Raw genomic sequence first — 23,852 nt, forward strand, 5'->3', positions numbered from 1 at the left:
CAACTAAGCCCGTGCTCCACAACTACTGAGCCTGCGCTGTAGAGCCCACGAGTCACAACTACTGAAGCCCACACACCTAGAGCACATGCTCCGCAACAAGAGAAGCCACCGCAATGAGAAGGCTGTGCACCGCAACAAAGAGTAGCCCCTGCTCGCCGCAGCTAGAGGAAGCCCGCGTGCAGCAACAAAGACCCGACGCAGCCAAAAATAAAATAATTAATTAATTAATTTAAAAAAAATATATATATATTTTTTCCCAACTTACCTCTTCCCCTTTATTTAGAATACAGTTGAGTTTGAGTCAGCTCTTAGTTGAGATAACTTTTGTTGATATTTCCAGGTTGTATTTAAATCTTTCCTAACCAGAAGAAAAGCCAAATGGTCTCATCTGCCTTGATGTCTGTCCTATGATTTTGATGACCTCTTGGCGTTCTTCCCAAGTTGTGTTTAGGTCTGTACATCTTGCTTGTATCAAAAGCCAGATGGCTTCAGATGGCTGTCCTATGGATGTCAGATAAACTCTGAACAAAGCTAGTTTTTTTTGTTTTTTCCTCCTTTCTCTCTAACTATACATGAACATTTTACTGGCTTGTCCATAGACTCAATCAAGTCTCTGGTTCCTATTTCCCTTTCTCTGTAGTTTCCCATTTTAAATAGCTCTTTACTCCAAGGGTTCTGTGATTGTGGGTAATTACAGTAGCTGTGGCTTTAAGGATTAAGGCTTTCCTCTGTAAGGACTATGAATTAGGATAGAGACGTGGAAGCAGACAGAGACTGATAGAGAATGATAGAGAATGCCAAGAGTTTGAAAAGTCACTTAGGGTTGCTATAAATGTTTGAGCTTTCTGCCTGGAATACTCCTTCCACAGTTTGCATGGTTAAAAAGAAAAAATCCTACTTATCTTAGAAGATTTTTCAAAAACAGCTGCCATTATCTTTTCAAGCTTTTCCTGGCACCCATTTTCTTACCCAGGCCCATCCTCCACCTGGCCATCGCTCCTTCCTAAGCAGCTGTGTCCTGGATACGGCTATCTGGCATAAGGCCTGTAGTGCTTTATGGCATGTACGTACAACTCTGAGCTACACTGAGATCCTTGAAGTCAGGGACCAGGGACCATGCCATCTTCTTGTTTTGTTATTTTTTCTTGAAATGAAATTCACATAACAAAAATATTTTTTTAAAGATTTTTATTTGATGAGGAACATTTTTTAAAGTCTTTTTATTGAATTCGTTACAATACTGTTTCTGTTTTATGGTTTTGTTTTTTTTTTTTTGGCCCTGAGGCATGTGGAATCTTAGCTCCCCGACCAGGGATCGAACCCCCTGCATTGGAAGGCAAACTCTTAACCACTGGACCTCCAGGGAAGTCCCACAAAAAAAAACATTTTAAAGTGAACCATTCAGTGGCATTTCGTACATTCACAGAGTTATGCAACCACCATTGCTATCTAGTTCCAAAACAGTTTCATCATCCCCAAACGGAAATCCCATACCGGTCAAGCAGTTGCTCCCTGTACCTCTCCCCCCTCAGCCTCTACCACTTCTTGTTTATTTTTGTATCCTCCGGGCCTTGAGCAATACCTGGTTCAGAGTGAGTGCTTAATCAATGTTTATCAGAATAATGAATGGATTACAAATTTCTGAAAGGAGAGGAACTGTCTCTATTTCAATTGCCTCATTCATTCCTGCTATTTGGACTAACCAGCATGAACCAGACAGTGTGCTGGGGACAGGGTAGGGAGCTGTGAATGACACAGACAGTCCTTGCCCTCCTGAAGCAACAGATATATTATGTGATCCATATATATAAACTTTCTAGCAGCCACATGTATTAGTTTTCTGTTACTGCTGTAACAATGGCCACAAACTGAGTGGCTTAAAACAACCCACATTTATTCTCTTATAGAACTGAAGGTCAGAAGACTAATGTAGTTCTCACTGCGCTAAAAATCAAGGTGTCAGCTGGGCTACATTCCTTCTGGATGAATTCACATAAAGCCTTCCAAATCTGATCGATATATGTTTTACATGAAAGCACATCTCAGTTTGAACTAGCCACATTTCAAGTCTCAATAGCCACATGTGACTAGCGCCTACCATATTGGACAGCCCAGATCTAGGGGGGATAGAGAGACAAGGAAAAATAAGTACAAGTGTGATTTGTATTAAGAAAAAGCACAGAGTCCTGTGAGATCACACTATAGGGAACCTAACCCCATTGGTGTGGGAAGATTTCCTGGATAAAGAAGAAACCTGAATAACAGGTGGGTTGGGTCTTAAAAAGCAGAAGGAGAGATGAGATACTTTCCTTCTCTCCCAGTTTGAAACCCTCAAATAGCTTCTGTTGTCCTATGGCAAGATTTGGGGATTTGGGGCCAGTTAAGGATTTGGGGCCAGTCTTAAGTAGGGAAATGATGGGACTAGATGTGCATTTCCAAGACAGGCAGTTACTCTACCTGTTAAGGATTTGGGGCCAGTCTTAAGTAGGGAAATGATGGGACTAGATGTGCATTTCCAAGACAGGCAGTTAACTCTGACAGCTTTTAAGATCCCATTTTCTTCATTCTCAACATTTCTCCCTCAGTTGTCTTTTTAATTGAAGAAAATATTTTTTGTTCCATTTATCCACTCTCACAAGTTTCTCGTTAGACTACAAGGTCAATACATTTCAACAGAATATAAATTATTTCATATTTTTTCTTTTTAGTCTTTGGGAACTTACATATTACAATGTTATTTCTAGGATGTGCTTCCCAGGCATTAATTAGCCCTTAGATACAGTCAAGGTGTACCTCCTCATCCCTTGTAACTAGTAGAAGGTCATGCCCCCTGTGTTGGTTGATCTTAGAAAGGAGAACCTGGTGTAAAATTCCAAATGGCCAGGCAGGCGTTTTATTGGGTGAAGAGAACTTCAGCCGGCACTTTGCTAAATGACTGAGGAATCTGTGTCTTATTCTTCTGGTGACAGTCCTAGTCTTGCTGTTCTGAGCCACTGGGATAAATGGTCACTTGTTAATAACCACAGTATAAAGGCATCCTGTAACACGAACCTCTGGAGAAGAGTTTAAGGATTGATGGGTCAGCAGGAAGGCAGAGGCACTTCTTAGGAACAGCTTAATAAAACTGATTTTAGATGCCTGGAAGATATGGCCTGAAGGCTGCCTACTGAAATCTTCTATGTCACTTGCCTCTGTCCAGAGAGTAGCTGATATATTTTCCACTCATCAGAGGCAGGGCATGGAGGGCAATGAAAGCAACAGTGGTGGAGTTTCCTGAGATTGACCTGGTTTGCTTTACGAAAACAGTCTAAGCTTGGCAGACTTTCCTCTCAACTCTCACCTGGTAGGCAGGTAGTGCTTGCTTCTTTGTCCAAGGACACCTCAGAGATTGAAAGTGTCAGATGGAGTCCAACTTCCTCATAGTTCTCATTAAAACACCAAATGAGAAGGCCGTACTCAGTCCTCTGCCTCCTTTCAGGAGGTCTTTATCCTGATGTGTTTTCAGTAAAGTAAAATATTAAAGGGCCAGGTGATTCTCTCCATACTTGATGCTTGCACCTTTTCTTTCAGAATGGAAAATATTCTTTAGTAACAGGTGCTTAAAACAAATTTTAAATTCAGGTGAACTTTAGCCCAAACCTTGTAAAGCAGTAAACTCCTGCCAAGCATCTGGGTCTCTCCTGTGCCCTCCCTCCAGGAATACTGTTTTCCCTGTTGCTGCTGTCTCTTGCCCAGTTTGTCTACCTCTCAAGTGGTTAAAAAGAGCTTGAGTCTTCCTGGTCCTGTTTGTCTTCTGTATCCCATGACCCTATGTATCTTCTTAGTCTTGTCTCTGTTTTCAGACCCCACTTTGCAGAAACTTCCCTGAGGGAAGGAAAAAGAACACCCTGCTTTAATTAGTCCATTTCCCTCTCTGTCCCATTTCAGTCTGATGCACAGTTTCTAGAGCATCAAGCAGGTGCAGGCATGGTGCAGTTCGGAGTCTCTCATCCTGGATGTCAGTCACTGCGGAGGAATCTTGAGTGTCCTGGATCTTCCACACCCCATATCTCTGCAACGAATCAGTGTAAATATCCCTGTAGTGATTCTGGAGCAGGGAGTCCCCTACGATGATAAAGTATGTTTGTCGGAAACCTGTGGTTCCTCTTGACTGAGAATTCGAGCGTGACAGGTGTTGAGACAGCACAGATGCCCTGCTGGGATTAAAGTGGAAAATGAAAGTCTATTTTGATCAGCGTGGAAGTGCCAGCATTCTGCATGTCCTCGCCTGTCTGGTAGTGAATTACAAAGACGGGGAACTTGGGGAGCAGTATATATGGTGCACACATCAAACCGTTTCCATTAACGTCTTCCAAGCTCTGATTTTAACCCACAACGTTAATTTTAGTAGAGATTAATGGATTATACATCGGAGGTCAAGGGAATGGAGTGGGTACATGCCGCTGAGAGGCTGAAAGGACTCTTTCCTTTGCAGAATTCATTGACCACACTGCACTTTTCTAATTGGCTGGGAGTAACTGTTCTGTGATTCAGTTTCCTGATTGGCATCTTTATAACCTTCTAAGACCCCTACCTATCTGCAAAGTCCTTCCCATGGGCCCTTGTTTTCTCCTATCAGATGGACACACATATTATATTACATTTTAAATAGCACTTAGTCTGCCCTATGCAGCACTAGCCTTGAAGATTTGCCATCCATGTTGTAATTTTGAGGGAGAAAATTGGTTAAATGACAGGAGAAATATGGCACAAAATTCTTTCTCAGTTTTGTTCTCTGTTCTAGTCATCCTGTCCCTGTCACTAACCTCATTAGGTCAAGGGCTTCAAAGCATTTTGTACAGAATTGGCGTATGTTTTTGGTGACTGTGGTACGTATTTTAGCATCTGAACAGTGCTTTTCTCTCCTGTTTGGAGGGAACAGTGGTTTCCGGATATCTCTAATTTTTAAATTGAAAAGCTAGTATTACTTGGTGCATTTTGCCTGAGGGAAGGCTTTCAAGCAGGAAATGGAAGTTGGTCTCAACTTTTCCCACCAGTCACAGAACTCCTCAAACTATCACCAGCAGCCGTTAAAGACCAAGCAATTGAATTAACCTCTGTGGCAAGACTGATTTTGGGGGATGCTGTTCTTTTAATTGTCTTCAGGTTATCTCAGGCACCCGAGGCAAACAATATATTGACTAACATGGGTCTGACTCTCTAAGGAAGGTTTTTCTATTAGAATAATAATGGAAAAAAAAATGAGTCACGGTCATGTTGAATATGGACCGTGGCATGAAACATCTGTAGCCCTCTGTGGACGTCTGGGTAACATACTTGCTGGGCTGTGCTGCTAGCTCACATCTGGAATAGCTCCTCAGCACCGAACAGATGTTGGTGTGAAATAGGTCATTGTAGCAGGAGAGCACGAGAACAGACACATTTCTTCATTCTTGCAGTGACAGCCATTGTGTTTTACTCATGCTAATTGAGAAAATGTCTCGCCCTCTCTGAAATAAGAATACACGCGTGATAGCAGGCTTTGGCAGCATCGAGGATTAAAAATCAGACTAGCTCCAGAGGATTCCTACCACACCATCTCCACAGTACAAACAAATAACTCTCAGTATTAAGCAGTGGCATTGGGGGAAGGGCAGGCATAAGAGTGCTTAGGGTTCGAATGCAGACATTTCTGAGTGCCTTCGTGGTTGCAGACACCCAGAAGGATGCAGAAGGATGCTAATTCATGGGGTACATCAGTCTTGTGAAGGGAGAAGTCACTGAGATAAGAAAAACAAGCAGCGTGAGGACAGGACGCAGTGACATTCAATGAGTCCTTGTCACCAGCCGTCATTAGCATGCAAGCCTGCTGTTAGTTTTCCATGCTTTATGTGATTTCCTTGACCAAGCAGGGAGCCTTTGGAGGACGAGGAGCAGTTAATATCACACAAGTTATTGTTTCTTTCTGGAACAGTTAATATCACACAAGTTATTGTTTCTTTCTGGAACGCCTTATATTATTTTTAGTGTCAATGAGATCCTTCTCTGTCCCCCTGTGCCTCCAAAATTTTAAAGAGAATCAAAGAATGCATAATTTGTATCTGTCCCAGAGGTAATGGAGTGACTCAGTGATATCTGTGAAGGGATGATTTTAAATTTCACGTCTCACGCAAGAGGTGATTTTTATGTGGAAACTGTAAGAATTGGCCTCGGGGATAGCTGGATAATTATCCCTCAAACAGCGGGGACAGATTCCAGGGGGATTATAGCCGAAAACCGGCGTGTATCAGCTTTGCCCCTGGGAATTGTGGTCGCCACAGTGGAACACATAGCAACTGATTTCACTGCGTGGAACACATTTGCTTCTACCTCTGGAGGGTGCCCACTGGAGACCTGTGTCTCAAAAGGCAGGTGAGCAGAGATTTCCTGTGCAAGAATTCAGGACAGGGCTGAGTGAGATTTCTGTTTACAGCAGCAGCAAAAAAAAAAAAAAAAAAAAAAAAAAAAAATTGCTTTCTTCCCTCTGTTCCCAGAGGTGCTCACTGATGAATCAGATGAAACCCATTAGTCCTTAAGGCACAAGTGCCGTGACACCCCCAGCCCCAATCATCATTGTCCCCACTGTGCTCAGAGCCTGGACACCCTCCTCACCTAAGCTCTGAAAAGGTCTCAGAGCTTCCAAGGGACAAGAGAGCAAAATAATATTCTACTGTCTTCACCTCAGTTAAAAGTCTCTGTTTTTTTTCTTTGAGCAAAACAGTTCTTAGCATTTCCTTTTAAGCATTTTGTGGCTGTTTGTTTTTTTCTCTGGGAAAATTTAGATGCAAAAGCACAAAGTTTTGTAATCTACTGGAGGAAGAGGCTTATATAAGCATAGAGAAGTCTAGCCGGTGGAATTGGGAGGAATTTTTTTCCAGGTTGATTCTTTATTTTGTTTCTTTTGTTTGTCTATGTCTTTTTCTCTATGTCTATAGGTGTGTAAATACATTTCTGTTTATATACAGCAGTCTTTATTCTTTTGATCCCTTCCTCTCTTGGAGAATGCTCTTGATAAGGTACCCTCTGATCTCTTAATGTGTCTTCATCCTAGGAGACTTTTCTGCTATACTACATGGTTGACTGCCTGCTTCTACAATACTTGAAATTCTCACTTCCTTTAGCTCCTGAGATGTCTCTGACTCCTGGTTCTTCCTACTTATCTCTTACAAACTTGTACACAGTAACAAACAAATGTTTAGAAATTGATGAAAGGGACTTTAGGTATTATCTACTTCCACCCCTTCAAATCTCAAACGAGGAATTAGAGGACTTATATTTCTGTGTCTCTTCTTTAACAAACTCCTTGAAAGGTAGTTTTAAGGTGGTAATGATTAAGCACGGATTGTTGCCTTGAATTCCCATCTAGTTGAGAAGCAAACTCGGGAGTCGGACAAATGGAGCACATACCATAAGGTTTATTTATAAATATGACTGAATTGGAGACTATGGCTTACATCTGTGACCACATGGGCTTCTTAATACAGCCCCTTTGATATAAACTGACCCTTCAGTTACAGGCAGAGCTAGACAGTTGCAGTCTTCCCCAGCTGTGGCAGGCTGTTGAAAGCAAAATGAATAGGAGGTCCCGTGCCTCCTATGATTTTAAAGAAGGAAGGTGATGAGATGGACAAGCTCAATAACTTTGCCCAAACATAAAAATCAGATAAATTACTCCTTTTCAAGGAGAAGTAACTGGGAAGGCAGAGACTGTATCTTCTTGTGAAGTTGATGTTCCCTTAACCTCTGTGGAAACACGAGGAATGGGGGAGGGGGTGTGGGGATAAGCATTCATCGCCAGTAGGAATCGTGGAACCATTTTCCTAAGGACATCTGGCCAAATATAATGTAAGGTTGCAGCAGGAAGAGTAGGATCCTTCTTGCTTTTGCGCATTTGCTGATACCTTCTCCCCATGCTTCTCATCACTGCTTCCTCCACTCCCACCCAGGTGGCCACTGAAGACTTCCCGCTCAAGCCATCTTTCATCCACACACATAGTCTCAGTAATGAGTCTGAATGAAAGATACTCATTCACTGTAACCAACCACAGTCTGGTTTTCCCTGGTCCTTTCCCTGCAGTGAATTTGTTCTCAATGATGTCTCACTTTTCTCTGCACCCCATCTCCCCAACTTGTAAAATCCATCATCTCTGTTTAATTTTCATCCCACTTGGTACATCCCTGGGAGTCCAGTGGTTAAGACTTCGCCTTCCAATGCAGGGGGTGCGGGTTCGATGCCTGGTCGGAGAGCTACGATCCCACATGCCTCGTGGCCAAAAAACCAAAACATAAAACAGAAGCAATATTGTAACAAATTCAATAAAGACTTTAAAAATGGTCCACATCAAAAAAATCTTTAAAGTATATTTTTCATCCCTGTTGACCATTATGAGACACTAACATGATTGATACTCCTTATTTTAACTTTTTAATGCCTTTGGCCTCTTAAGTCTTTGATATGTTATTCTTCCCCAAAGCCTTTCTACAGGGTTCTTTTCTTATCTCCTTTTCTTGTCTTTTATTAGGTCCTCTTTATCTATCCATGGCTTCCACTGCTACCTACATACAGATAATTCCCAAGTGACTACCCCCTTCAGCCCTAACCCCTTTCCCAAGCTCTAGGACCAGATTTCCCAACTTTCTGGTTTCTTTTGGGGCACATCTTACTGGAACTTTGAAATTTGAGCATCTCCAAATGAAACAAATTACATCTCACAAAACAGTCTGCTTTTATTTCTCATCCCCTGTCTTGGTTATAACATCATCACTGTTCCCTTTGCCGCCTAACCTGACAAGCTCTGAAAGTATCTCATTTTTATTCAGTGTGTCCAAACTGTGCTGGGTACTAAGAAAACAGAGACAAATTAAGACAAAGTTCCTGCTCTCAACAATTGCAGATGTTAATTTAAACTCATGAGAAGTTTTCCTTGGGGAATAAGGATTGGTGGTAGATGAAGCTGAGTGAAAGCAGCAGAGGCCAAATGGAGAAAGACAGGGTCTGGACGGCTAAGGAGCTTGCCCTTTCTACTCCAAGTAAAAGACTGTAATAAAGAGGCATTGTCTCAATATGCTTCTCCATGTAGGAACACCAGGGGACTCTTCCTCTGCTCAGAGTCTCACTGGGAGTGTCTTTTACCCAAGCCTGTGGGTTACAATGAAATCAAAGCTTTCAAGAAGGCCTGTGAGCCAAAGCAAAGGGGATTAGGAGAACAGAAAAATTATTCTCTAATTAATAATTGGTCAATTGATTAATGAAGATGTCCTGGGTGAATATCTGGGGTCTTTCTATCTTTCCTTCTTTCTGTCTACTCATTGATTCATCCAACCAGCCAGCCAGCAAGCATCCCTACTTACCTACCTACCTACCTACCTACCTACCTACCTACCTACCTACCTGCCATCCATCCATCCATCCATCCAATCTATTTATCTGTCTGCCGTGGCTGGTTTTTATAAGCTGTATGCCGTGCTTCATAAGTGAGCCCAATAACAATAAAGAACCAGGGATGAGAAGGGCAGACATGATCCAACACAATTATAGAAAAGGTCATTTTAAAGCAATGTGGTTTGGAAAAGGCTGAGGATGGAGGCAGGAAGACCTCTGAAGCAACTATTGAAGTATTATTATTGATTATTTTAATAAATACTTACTGATTACCTTACATGTGCTGTAAGCCCTGGAGGTTTGACAGGCCTGCACCCATAATGAACAGCGTGAAATCAGTAGGTTGCACTTTCCTACCGTCCCCAGCCTCAGAGTGCTTCTCAGCGCAGTCCCCTGGGCTGCCACTACGAATAGACCAAAACTGGCTTTAGCAATGGAGTCTGTTTGCCTTCCTCTGTCTAATTTCATCAATAAAATGAGTTTTATAAACTTAATGATCGTGGTGATGAAAGTAATGATTATACTAATAATGGACCCAAGTCAACAAATTCGTGTGGGAGGTTGAATTGTGGCAGACCCAGAAAAACCCAACTCTGGAATTTTCGGGCCTGCTCCAGGTGGAGTGGCCAAGGCTAGAACTAATGACCGTGTCTGGAGGCCTTGTTTTCAGAGCTTGGTTCTTTCTTATTTGTGCCGCCCTCTCTTCTGTCAGCTCGTGATCTGACCTGACCCTCAGAACCTCAGCTGGAGTGTGCTGATCTGACAGCACCTGTCCGGGAGGAGTTTATCACGCCGACATCGGTTTTGGTGAAAGTGTGGTTTTTCTCTTTCTTAGGGACAGAAATGGCCAGAGGATTCTCGGCCTTCCTTCCAAAGGCACCCTGACATGTTTGTTAAGGATAGCTCTTCCTTGTCAAAGGCTGAAATTTTAATTCAGATGTTGGGTCTTCGTAACGTACGTCATTCCCCATGGACAGTGCGCGAAGTTCCGGCTCCTGTAGAAGGTTTCATGCATATCAGGGAAGGGGGAAAATGGTTTCTGGATTATCCTTTTGAGGCAAAGCATTTATCTGACACCTTTGATCAAAATACTGTGGCTGTAAGTATATTCTATCCAATTTAACTCAAGTGTATAAATAATAGTGCCGATTGCCAAAGAATGAAAAAAAGGAGTGTTATTCTATCCCAAAGAAAAATCCACCACCTAGGGATTTTTCATATTTTGTTTTGAAAGTACAACTGATCAGGATTTTTACAGTAGGGAAGCATTTTCTGTGGTTTTGAGAGACCCAAAGTAAACATTTTCAAATGTCAGAAAGCTTTAAAACCCAAATAGGCTATATTCTCATTAGAAAGCAGACTGGCTAGAATTCACAAATTGAAATATCCTGTAAATATTTATTATCAATTTATTGTAAACAAGACAACAAGGAAAGGCATGTATGTAATTCAATAAATATCAAGCTCTGGGTTTCTAGCTTGTTAAAATCAAAGATGTTTGAGGTTACATAACCATACCCTGACTCATGTTATCATGATTTATGAATCTACTTTATAAATCCTGTTTCTCTTCCTTGCGGCTCTGATTGTAGGAAGGAAGTACAGTAGACGTGTAGATTAAGTACTAATCCTTTCTCTAACAAGGTACTTATCTTTCCGAACCTCAGTTTCTCTCCTCTAAATTAGGGATATTTTGATTCTCATTCTACTTTTTATAAATATATGTAGATTAATTAATTATTTATTGGGCCATATCTAGACAGGGGTAAAATTAACTTTAGGAATTATATTTATCATTTCAGGCAATTTTAACCTTTTTTTTTTTTTTTTTTTTAAACAAAGTACCTCTTGGCAAGCAGTTTATTTATTGGGTATAATTTTGTCCATTTTAAAGCATATTAGACATTGAAAACTGTTATAGAATGGTTAGATGAAAGTGATAGAACTCATTGGACTGCAGATCACATGATTTTTAAAACAATAATAGAGGTTAAAATATTATAAATTAATAGTGACATGGTGAAAAAGCCCTTGATGCTGATTTTCTATTAAAATGTGCTACTTTGCTAACTCTTCAGAGTTAAGTGTAAGGAATGTGCCCTGATACTGACTTCCTATTAAAGATCTGGTTGTTACATGGTTTTTATTCCAAGTTTCCAGGCCACTAATTACACTATCAGGTTTTAGTTGTATCTTTTTTGCTTCATCTTTTCTGCTGAGTTTAAAAAAGTGCTTGGAAAAACCAATCAGGAATTGACATGGAGGTACTTTGCTCAGATGATGAATAAACACGTTCATTTCACGGATGGAATAACTTTTTCCATTAGCTGTTTCTAATTCTAGGAGATCAGATGGTTCTGCTCATTCTTATTGTAAATGATCTGGGCCCGGTCACTGAAAAAATAATTATGGACAGGACTTTAGTGATAATTGGCACAATAAAACAACTCCAATAATAATGGCATGTCCTTGTACTTTACAGTATTTCGTCATTTGTAAAACATTTTCACACACCTGAATGTTTAAACTCACTTTATTTAGAATATAAGTATAGTTTACTACATTATTAAATTTTCAAAGTTGTGTACCTTTTCTTCTGAGAGTGGAAACAATGTCTTTTAATTATTCCCCTGTCAAGTGATACCAATCCAAACAACACTAAATTCTTAGAGTTCTTAGCTTCTAGTTTTAGCTCTTTGTCTTTCAGAAGTAATAGTTTATTCCCCATATAACCAAAGTTTCTTCTGTATAGCTGCACATAGAAGGACTTGATAGATACGCTATTGCCATTGAAAATAACAATTTGTATATTCTGAACCCAGAACTGAAATACATTTATTCACCTGGGTGTTCATCTTCTTTAGAAATACTAGTAGAATAGAATTCATGTGGTATAATAAGTATAAAATTCTCTGACCCATGCATTGATGGTTTGCCCTAAAATGACCATACCCAAACTGTTCAAAATGCCAAAACTTTGTGGAGAAGTTCACTGAGTTTGACTCCTTGTGACTGTGGAATAAGCATCCTTTTTAAGAAAGCAGTATGACCTCATAGAGAAATTTGGTCTTATCATTTTAAGAATAAAGAAATCTAGTGTCAAGTATAAACTGGCCTATTAATCCATGCTAATAAATGACAAAGGGGGAAAAAAATGTAAACCTTAACCTCTCCAGAGCAACTTACTTACATTCCGCATTTGTATGAGAAGGCATGATTTTAGTAGTAAACACATTTAGTTGAAACTCAGCTTAGAAAAGCAGACATTTCTTTAATTTTAAGAATTTCTTAATTCTTAATTATCATCAATCACAAGTTATTTTGATACTATATCATGCATGGTGATTATAAACTTTAACTTTTAAAAAAGAGGCCAACAAATAAAGTAGAAAATTTCCTTTAAAAATTATCATACTAGGTGAGATTCATTTCCATCCATCAGTGGCTTTGTTTTGCTTTTCAGAGTCATCCTAAGGGACATTTACTAGGATGGCGTTTTGCGGGTTATTTTGTTGTTACCTAAATCTTAGTGATACGTCAGCAGTTGTCTTCATTCCCCTGGTCTTGCTTTGTACGCAGGGCACCCTTGGAATTTCTGCTGTTGCCAATTGATTTTGTCCCAAGTGCTAATTTGGAAACTCGCAGGCAAATAAGGGAAAAGAGGCATCTGTCTTTCCCTTAACTAAATCAGACTAAAATTCTGCTGAAGATGAGTTGAAATCCACCGTCCCCCACCCCACCCCCCGCCTCCCCAGATTGTGTCTTTTTGGGTACCGGAGCTGTGAGCACCTAGTTACCCTTCACTCACCCAAGCCTTTCCCTTTCCTCCCATCAGGCTCTTGGGATCCCAAGGGCCCCCTCCTGGATCCCTGAGTGAGACCCGTTGGCTTTGGGTGCTTCTGAGGTCCCGACTTCACGCATTCTGTGTCAGCAGCTGAGGAGCTGCTAAACCCCTGGCAGGCGCTGCCAACGAAAACCACGGCAGAGGGAAGGGGGACATGTGGGCTTGATGTCCAGAGCTGGAACTCGAGGTCACTTTTTGTTGAGGAAGCATTGTCCCCGGCACTTTTCCCCTTCACTCAGGTCCAGCCTTGCTGGCTGTTTTGTGCTGGGAACACACCAAGCCTTTCCCAGCCGCCGCAGCTTTGCTCTGATTGTTCTCTCTGCCCGGAATTTCCTGCTGCTGATCTTCTGTCTCCTCATTCAGATGTCATCTGATGTCGCTTCCTCAGAGAGGCCTTCCACCCCACGACAGCTCTTGCTTTTACCGTCTCCACCATGGTGCTTTTCGCTGTCCCATTGAGCCTCCTTCATCCATTGGTTTATTCTTACGCTCTGTGCCCCTCACTCCTCCCTCCCCGACACTGAACTACAAGCCCCGTGAGTGTGGACACCTCATGTCTCTCTGATCATGACTGTCACCCCTCTCTTAGGAGAGCCCCGCCCTGGTGGTAGGCGGTCCTCAAATGTCGAATGAACGAATGCACGAATAAATGAACGCACGAATGAATGAATGAGCCGGATGGTAGTGTTCCAACTCTGCCTTAGCGTATTTATCGCCAGGGGCTGCAGGGACCAGCCTGGAAAGTTCTCCATCCTTTATGGCAGGGTTTCTGTGGGACAGGCATTTCTTTTTTCAAGCATTTGCCCTAGAGATAAACTTTGGGAATGCAGCTTTCCTTTCTTCTGTTAGGGATTAGCTCTCCTTCTGAGATAACAGCTGATCCAGTTTATTCCTTGAGAGCAAAGAGTAAGTCAACATTTTCTTATTTAAACAAACAGAGTTGAGCTGTCTGAGAGGTTAACTCCTCCGCAATCTACATTTTTAAAGTTGTTTCCTTCTTCTATCTCAGTGCCCCTTTTGTTGCGCTCACACTGGTTTACTTGTGATCCCTGCGGTGGCGGTTTTTTTAAGGCTCTTCCTTGCCTTCGGAATGCACACACTTGTCTTTGGTTATCTTTGGCCTCCTTCTCAAGTGCTGCTTGTTCCTTGCTGCATTACTTGCCTGATCCTTTGGGGCTCCCCTTTCTGTGGTCACGTAGTACTTAAGTAAGGCTTGTTGGACTTGATCATACTCTGCTTATATTGTTTGCTGGTCTCATTGTTATTAACAGACCATGTTCATTTAAGACTTGCCACGTGCCAGGCGCTGCTCTGCATAATAACTCCTTTACCTGTATAGGAGTCCTGTGACGTAGCTGCTCTTATTATTCTGACACACTGTGCTTATCGGTATCTTATAGATAAGGATTCTGAGCCCTGGAGGTTAACTGGCTATCGGTAACACAGTGAACAATTCGGGGGTCAGGATTTGCACCTTGTCGCCAGCTCCCCACTTGCACAAGTACAGGCAAGCTCGTTGTTGGCTGGACTCCTGCCCTGTCATTCTGTGCATACCAGTGGCAAGTCCGGTCAACGCCCTACAGGGAGCACACCCATGTCAGTGGTGATGATGAGGGAGAGGATGCAAAACCCTGGAATATAAGATCCGGGTGAATCACTGGGAGGATGGAAAAGGACTCCTAGGAATTTGCTGAATTTATTTTATCAAATGAATTCTTTTCTTTTCTCCCCGACTCTTCCCAAAACTGTTGGTAAGGAAGGAGGGGGAACAAATAAAAGAAATGTTTACTGCCTTTTGAGTGACCTCTAGATAAAAAGAGCGGGCACTTTTGGGTCAGGTTCCCGTCTGAGGATAAGGCAAGAGGCTGCAAGGTGAAGGTGACCCCGTTGTAGGGGCCTCTGTGACTCTGTGAAACTTGAGGGAGTTTCTGTCAATTAGTCCTGGTGACCTTGCTACCTGAGATAAGCTTAACACCTGAATAAAGCAGGTCACAGTTCGAACCATGCATACAGTACAGCTGCTGATGTATTGTTTAACACATCTAATTTTCTAGAAGACGGCCTCCTACTCCAAAACAAAACTAAAGTCAGACAAATGAAAAATTAGGAGAAGTATTTGTAATATATACGACAGATGATGGGCTAATTTCCTTGCTAAACAAGGGGCTCCTGTGTTTGCATCAATAAATGGTAACAACCCAGTAAAAGAAAATAAAGAATGTGAATGGTTAGTTCAAAGAAAAATACAGTAGCCAAGAAACATGGCCTCATTAATGATGAAAGAAAAAAAAAAAGTTAAAATAAGGTGGTATTTTTCACTTGTCAATTGAAAACAGTTTAAACAGGTGGTGTTACCTAGTGATGGTGAAAAGTTTTCACACTGTTAGAAGGAGTGTAGATTGGCAAGGTGATTTTTGCAAGAGTTTTGGTCTATCTATACAAAATATGCAGCTCTAACCGCAGGAAAGCATATTGCATTTTCTTTTGTAACAGTTAAAACTTGGAAGTAACCTGAAAGTATATGAATAGGAATATAGGTGTTTATAGTGACCTGTTCAATAAGATACAAAGCAGCTGTTAAAAAGAGCAAGTCAATCTATGACAATGATATGAACCAGTGCTGCAGGAATTTTATATACAGTTGAGCATATCTGAAGAAACTAGCAAATGTTTCCATATAGTTTAATCATGTACCAGCGAATATGCACATGTGCAAATATGCAGATATATATGCTTTTGTATGCATGGGCTGTACATGAAACTGTTTTGGTTATTATCTCTAGAAAGCGGGACTCTGGTCGTTGGGAAGCCTTTATTTCTTGGTTAGTCTTTTGAACTAGTTGAAACTCTTACTTTAATCATATATTAGTTTTGAAGAAAAACCCCAGTTAGAGTATATTTAAAGGACTTTATTAAAGGAGAATATATTTCAGCATTTTTAGAAAGTTACTTACAGCGAAGAACTAGATATTTTTTCTTGTGGTCCATGCTCCTGGCATGTTGTAATTCCTGTTAGAAATTAAGATTTTCTTTGTTATACATTCTGAGAGCCATACATTTTGCTAATCTCTCACTCCCACCACTGTTCTGGATGGTTCCCTTCCTGCTGTATTACCTTTGGCTACTGACTTGAAGGAGGAAATTCCACATATTCTCTGCAATTATGATTCTTATTCTCCTGTTCACGATTCTGGATATTTATGATTTGTGATACTTTATTATACCTCAAGAACCATAGAGGAAGCATATTTAAATAAGTATTCCTTTTCAGAAGCTGTTTTGAACTGCCTGAGACACAGTGAGATCTAAATCTGCAGAATCTGCAGTGTGTTTGGGGTCCACAGATTTAAAATCTCCCCGAATCTGTGTTTTCTCCCATGCTGTGCAGAAAGTAAGCTTGTGCACAGAATACTGCATTCCGGTGTGGTTTATAAACAGCCAAAGGACAAAACTGGTTTTTATTAAAGAAGAGAATTGAGCGCTGAAAATGAGAAAAAAAGAAACTATAAAAACACCAAGTAAGGGTGCATGGGTTTGAAGGAGGTATTTCTGTGGCCTGTGACCCTTGCACATTTAAGGAATCAGCAGGCCAGATGGTGGGTCTCACTCTAAGCGCCGTCCCCCTGCTCCCCTAGACCAGCACAGCTGAATTCCACTGAGACTTGCCAGTGGGCCAGATGTGCATGAATCTGCCAGATTTAGCTGAGCGAGTGGTGCAGTGAACTGAAGAAGTGTCCTTAGTAACACACTTATGCTCTGCTTGTGGCACCTTTTTCGTAATGGAAGCCAAATAGTTGAGAGAAGAGGGGCAAGGGCTGGGAGGCTGGAAACAAGAGAAGTTTCCTCATGCTGCTTTTGTTCTCTTTAAGGGGACAAAGTGTGGTGAGAGGATAGAAGTAGATGATGAAGTGGCAGAAGAGAAATGCTCTTTAATCAGAAAGATCCTTCCATCCCCAAGACTGTACTGACCAGCTGCTAAAAGGAAGTTCTGCTACATGAAAACATTAAAAAAAAAAAAAATCCAATAATTTTCTTGTAAAAATCTACTTCTCTTTAATCTTTGTGTCTTATGTTGATTTCCCACCTGTAATTCACCAGAATGATCCATTTTGCCCTTCACCCGGAAGAGTGGGGGAAAAAAAAAGGAATGAAGAATAACGAATTGTCCGACCTATTTAATGTTGAAAGGCGGAAGTGTGTCCTTGTCACAGAGGCAAAAATAAATAAATGAAAGCTTGTCAGAGCAACTAAGGCAAATCAGTGACTAACTCACTGTGATCAGTGATAGAAACGCTGGACTTTCCCTGCTGCTGACACAAACCCAGACCCATCCTGGAAATATTCTGTCTCCCTCAGTGTGGTGCTGGAACCCTGGTCCTGCCGGCTCACCCATCCAGCCTTGCTCAGCCTCAAGGAAGTGAACAACAAACTAACTATTCTCCAGTTCACTGCTGCTTGAGTAAGGACACCCAGAGGGACAGTTCACACTGGAGATGGGGCAGAATTCTCCCAGCCAGTCAAGCCCTGGCATTGACGCAACGGCTGATGGCCTTTCTGCTGAAAAAGTGACAGCAGTTAGCAAGTTGCCTATGGAGAGTGGAAAGGGCAGCTACGAACTCGAAGCCTAGCAAAGACGTTTCCTGTTCTCCCCGGAGGTACCCAAATCAGCAGATGCTGCCTTATTGACAACCCAACACCATGTTGGTTTCCCAGCCCTCAGAATGTGACACAGACGCAGCCTTCCAAGTAGCGTGGGCCCAAGAGTATGGCTCTCACAGACAGGACCCCTTCAGCTCTTCTCTGTTGTGATTTCTTGCAGCGGGACACGGGGCCTAGATTTGCTGGAATTTCACAAGGCAGGGGATATGGGTGATGGTGGAAGAATATCAGTTCTAGTAAGTCTTCTAGGGCCCATCAGGTATGACCTCCTAACCAACAGTCTCCCTATATCTGGTTTCTTACCATTCCTGTTTTTTCTACGTATATCCACAAAATGAATCTTTTGCTTTCAGCCCAGCTCTTTAAGCTGTTGGAACCTGACAGGTTTAACTGTAAGGCATCTTAGGATATGATCCTTGCCAGTGACAGGTGAGGTGGGAGGAGGGTGCTATTTCTAGCACTTAGTGAAGCTCTGGAAGCTGTGTGACACCAGATTGTGCGTAGGACCAGATCAGAACCACTGTGCTTCTCACCTCAGCCACCTTTGTCCCTCTTGGCACGGAAGCCGTCCGCACAGGGGTCCTCTCGCATACACTCATTTCTGTTCCCATCAGCAGGTTTCTTCTGCAAGAACCATCCTGCCAGTGCCCCTTCCCTGAAGTTGTGGTTTGCTCCTAGGTCTTCTGAAAGCTCAGACTTCTTTATACAACTCTGGCTGTATATGAAACTTGCCTCTTCTGTAGAGAGGATATCCTCCCTGTGCAATTTCTACGCCCCAAATTCTCCTGGACCTGGAGATGGTATGAGCATCTCCTGACTCTCCATTTTAAGTAGAAAACTTTCTCACCTTGATTTCCAGGCAGTCCTGCCACTACCCTTCCTGGTCATTTGGGTGGACTTTTCTATCCTTATTCGCTCTGATATGTTATGTAAAATCTTCTCCTGCTTTACAGTGGACTGTGTGCTTTCACTGGCTTGCCCTTGCTTGTTGGAATATTTGTTGTTTTCTTTTTTCAACCACTCACATCCTGTCTCACTCAACTCTCTTACCTTTTCCCCTAGTCCTTTCCTTGAAAACTCCTGCCAAGAGAGATTTCTTCTTTAAATTTTACTGTAGCCCCTCTTTGGCCCGTAATTATATGCAGTGATTGTGACAGTTGACTATTATTTTGTATTATAATTTAAATCCTGTAATGCTGTGTAACTTTTCGATGTTGTGTGCCTTCCAGATCTATTTAGATTGTCCAGCTCTTTGAAGAGAGAACCTTCTGGGAACTTTCTTCCGTATAATTCTCATCAAACCTATGTCTGATATTTAAGTGTCTGATAAGTGTTTGTGGAATGTAAGAAAGAATTAATCAATCATGAATAATATCTTAAGATGTTAGGGAGCCTGGCCTTCTTTTGTTGCTGGTTTGCCAGCTGTGGCCTTTTCTAAACAAATTTCCTGATGTGAAGTCTCAGTTTTAACTTGCCATGAGATTTGAGAGAGCCACAGTAAAGTCATTTGAGCTTGTAAGAAAAAAAAAAATGTTTTTAACTAAACATTATAAGTACAAAGTAAAAGTGTGTAGTAGAATCAAAGTAGTGTCTCTATTCATCATCTCTATAAATAAGGAGATATAGTGTCCTTCAGGGAAAGCCTAATGTTCCCCATTTCAATTACTACAAAATGTTTCTTTTGTCTTTTGCTACCTATTAGGAAAGAAACACAATTAGTTCTATGGTTAAAACAGTTGGACGACTAAGCCTATTAACTGTTTTTAATTGCTTGCTTGTTTTCTTGGAAGCATCAAGCAGAACGGGGAAGGTTAAAAGTTTAGGAAAAAATACTATTATTTATGCCTCATGATACAGTTAGAGCTGACCATGGGACACTTTTTGCTGTGCTTTGAACGTCCATTGGCATCAAAGTACTTTTCATTTGAAGAAACCATTCCTAAATGAGAGTATTTTAAGTAAGGGGAGATTTGGGAAGATGGAAAACTCTTTAAGTGTGGGAGGAGGTGGGCTGTAACTGCTGAGCCTTTCTCTGCTTTGATTCCTGTGCTCTGTGCTGTCTATATCAAGCAGTATGTCATCGTGAGCTGCAGTGGAGCATATTCATACATATTTACCAGTTGCAAATTATAAATGTGCAGCCCGGAGAGTAGCACTGTTCTTTGTCTTTCTGCTTTTCTTTCTGCACTAATGATTTAAAAACTCCTAACACATTCAGAATCTGGAGGCTGATTTTGTAACTTGTCATTTCCTTTGTACGCCAATTAAGTCTTTGTAATTTAAATGGAATTTTATTTTCCAGTTTAGAAGCTTCCACGTAGGTAGACTGAGGTTTTCTCCATCCTGTCAGGGCTTTGATATAATGAGTTATTAAGGTACTAGGAGAAATATTGATTCTGCTAATAGCTTCTGCCTTGCCACATAATGTTTTACATTTTCCTCAGCTGAAAGACCATATTCCCTTTTCTCGTCATCTGATTGACCGTAAAGGCTTTGGCCTTTCCTCCGCAATTATCTCACTTATCAAAGCGGTGGGAAAAGTCAAGTACAGACTAATTAGTGAAGGGAACATGTCTAAATAGAGCACTTTAAATAATACAAAGGAGTACTATCCAGTACTGTGAAATTAGCAAAGTTGGGTACAAAGTAAAGAAGCAAGGGTTGAGAATACCAATCGTTGAGGACACATATACTACTGATGGCAGTTGTCCTTTGTGTGATTATTAAGACACAGCTAGGGTGATGTAATAATAGCACTTTTCCTCCATAGCTTCTCTCCTTGATCCTAGCTTCTGTTTACTTTTGAAAGATTTGGGATATTAGTGGGTGTGAGTTTATTGTAGATTTACTTTTCAGAGTTCAGTATCTCGAGATACCTATGTACAGGAATATATCATTCAACACTTGAGCTCTTGGGTGTAAAGACATGTTAAAAATACAAGTATCATTTTGTTATACATAACAGCTACTTTGCACTTTCAAAATGTCTTAGAAGTCTTAATTATTGCCAAGGTATAATTAGCCCAATTCTGAAAATTTAAAAAATTGCTAGAAAATAAACAAATGGGATTATATCAAACTAAAAGCTTCTGCATGGTGAAGGGAACCATAATCACAGTTAAAAGGCACCCTAGGGCTTCCCTGGTGGTGTATTGGTTAAGAATCCGCCTGCCAATGCAAGGGACACGGGTTCGAGCCCTGGTCCGGGAAGATCCCACATGCCACGGAGCAACTAAGCCCGTGCACCACAACCACTGAGCCTGCACTCTAGAGCCCGTGCGCCTAGAGCCCATGCTCCACAAAAAGAGGAGCCACTGCAATGAGAAGCCCGCGCACCACAACAAAGAGTAGCCCCCACTCGCCGCAACTAGAGAAAGCCCATGTGCAGCAACAAAGACCCAATGCAGCCAAAAATAAATAAATAAAATAAATAAATTTATTAAAAAAAAAGGCACCCTACTGAATGGATGAAGATATTTTCAAATCATATATCCAATAAGGGGATTATATCCAAAATATATAAAGAACCCATACAACTCAACAACAACAAAATAAACAAAAACCTGATTTTTAAAAATAGGGGAGGGACCTTCAAGATGGTGGAGGAATAAGACATGGAGATCACCTTCCTCCCCACAGATATATCAGAAATACATCTACATGTGGAACAACTCCTGCAGAACACCTACTGAACGCTGGCAGATGACATAAGACTTCCCAAAAGGCAAGAAACTCCTGTACCTGGGTAGGGCAAAAGAGAAAAGAAAAAACGGAGACAAAAGAATAGGGATGGGACCTGCACCTCTGGGGGGGAGCTGTGAAGGAGGAAAAGTTTCCACACACTAGGAAGCCCCTTCACTGGTGGACATGGGGGGTGGGTTGGGGGGGAAGCTTCAGAGCCACGGAGGAGAGTGCAGAAACAGGAATGCAGAGGGCAAAGTGGAGAGATTCCCGCACAGAGGATTGGTGCCAACCAGCACTCACCAGCCCGAGAGGCTTGTCTGCTAACCCGCCGGCATGGGCAGGGGCTGGGAGCTGAGGCTCGGGCTTCAGAGGTCAGATCCCAGGGAGAGGACTGGGGTTGGTTGCGTGAACACAGCCTGAAGGAGGCTAGTGCGCTACAGCTAGCCGGGAGGGAGTTCGGGGAAAAGTCTGGAACTGCCTAAGAGGCAGGAGACCATTGTTTCGGGGTGCGCGAGGAGACGGGATTCAGAGCACCGCCTAAACGAACTCCAGAGACAGGCGCGAGCCGCAGCTATCAGCGCAGACACCAGAGATGGGCATGAAACGCTAAGGCTGCAGCTGCAGCCACCAAAAAGCCTGTGTGCAAGCACGGGTCACTATCCACACCTCCCCTCCCGGGAGCCTGTGCAGCCCGCCACTGCCAGGGTCCCGTGATCCAGGGACAGCGTTCCTGGGAGAACACATGGCACGCCTCAGGCTGTTGCAATGTCACGCTGGCCTCTGCCGCCGCAGGCTCGCCCCGCATTCTGTACCCCTCCCTCCCCCAGGCCTGAGTGAGCCAGAGCCCCCTAATCAGCTGCTCCTTTAACCCCATCCTGTCTGGGCGGGGAACACACGCCCTCAGGCGACCTACACGCAGAGGTGGGGCCAAATCCAAAGCTGAACCCCGGGAGCTGTGTGAACAAAGAAGAGAAGGGGAAACCTCTCCCAGCAGCCTCAGGAGCAGCGGATTAAATCTCCACAATCAACTTGATGAACCCTGCATATGTGGAATAACTGAATAGACAACAAATCATCCCAAAACTGAGGAGGTGGACTTAGAGAGTAACTCTAGACTTGGGGTTTGCTTTCTGCATCTAATTTGTTTCTGGCTTTATGTATATCATAATTTAGTATTCAGAGCTTATTATCATTGGTAGATTTGTTTATTGATTTGGTTGCTCTCTTCCTTTTTTATATATAAATATATATATATAGTTTTTTCCTTTTTCTCCTTTTGTGAGTATGTATGTGTATGCTTCTTTGTGTGATTTTGTCTGTATAGCTTTGCATTTACCATTTGTCCTAGGGTTCTGTCTGTCTGTCTTTGTTAGTTTCTTTGTTTTTTTAGTATAGTTTTTCACTGCTTGTTATCATTGGTGGATTTGTTTTTTGGTCTGGTTGCTCTCTTCTTTCTTTCTTTTTTCTTTTAATTACTCTAAAATTTTTTAAATTTTTATTAATAATTTTTATTTTTTATTTTAATACCTATTTATTTTATTTTATTTTTTCTTTCTTTCTTTTTTTTCTCCCTTTTATTCTGAGCTGTGTGGCTGACAGGGTCTTGGTTCTCCAGCCGGGTGTCAGGCATGAGCCTCTGAGGTGGGAAAGCCGAGTTCAGGACATTGGTCCACCAGAGACCTCCCAGCTACACGTAATACCAAACGGAAAGAGCTCTCCCAGAGATATCCATCTCAACACTAAGACCCAGCTCCACTCAACGACCAACAAGCTACAGTGCTGGACACCCTATGCCAAACAACTAGCAAGATAGGAACACAACCCCACCCATTAGCAGAGAGGCTGCCTAAAATCATAAGGTCACAGACACCCTAAAACACACCACCAGATGCAGTCCTGCCCACAAGAAAGACAAGATCCAGCCTCATCCAACAGAATACAGGCACCAGTCCCCTCCACCAGGAAGCCTACACAACCCACTGAACCAACCTTAGCCACTGGGGGCAGACACCAAAAACAACGGGAACTACAAACCTGCAGCCTGTGAAAAGGAGACGCCAAACACAGTAATTTAAGCAAAATGAGAAGACAGAGAAATACACAGCAGATAAAGGAGCAAGGTGAAAACCCACCAGACCAAACAATGAAGAAGAAATAGGCAGTCCACCTGAAAAACAATTCAGAGTAATGGTAGTAAAGATGATCGAAAATCTAGGAAATAAAATGGAGAAAATACAAGAAATGTTTCACAAGGACCTAGAAGAA

General features: G+C 42.0%; 1 protein-coding gene across 8 annotated transcripts in view; it reads left to right on the forward strand.

The window, feature by feature from the left end:
• The window catches only part of ENOX1 (ecto-NOX disulfide-thiol exchanger 1), a 618,533-nt gene that overhangs the window by 209,693 nt on the left and 384,988 nt on the right, over positions 1-23,852 (forward strand). The window lies entirely within an intron of this gene.

The sequence above is a fragment of the Balaenoptera musculus genome, chromosome 18, assembly GCF_009873245.2.
Source record: "Balaenoptera musculus isolate JJ_BM4_2016_0621 chromosome 18, mBalMus1.pri.v3, whole genome shotgun sequence".
Classification (NCBI taxonomy): Eukaryota; Metazoa; Chordata; class Mammalia; order Artiodactyla; family Balaenopteridae; genus Balaenoptera; species Balaenoptera musculus.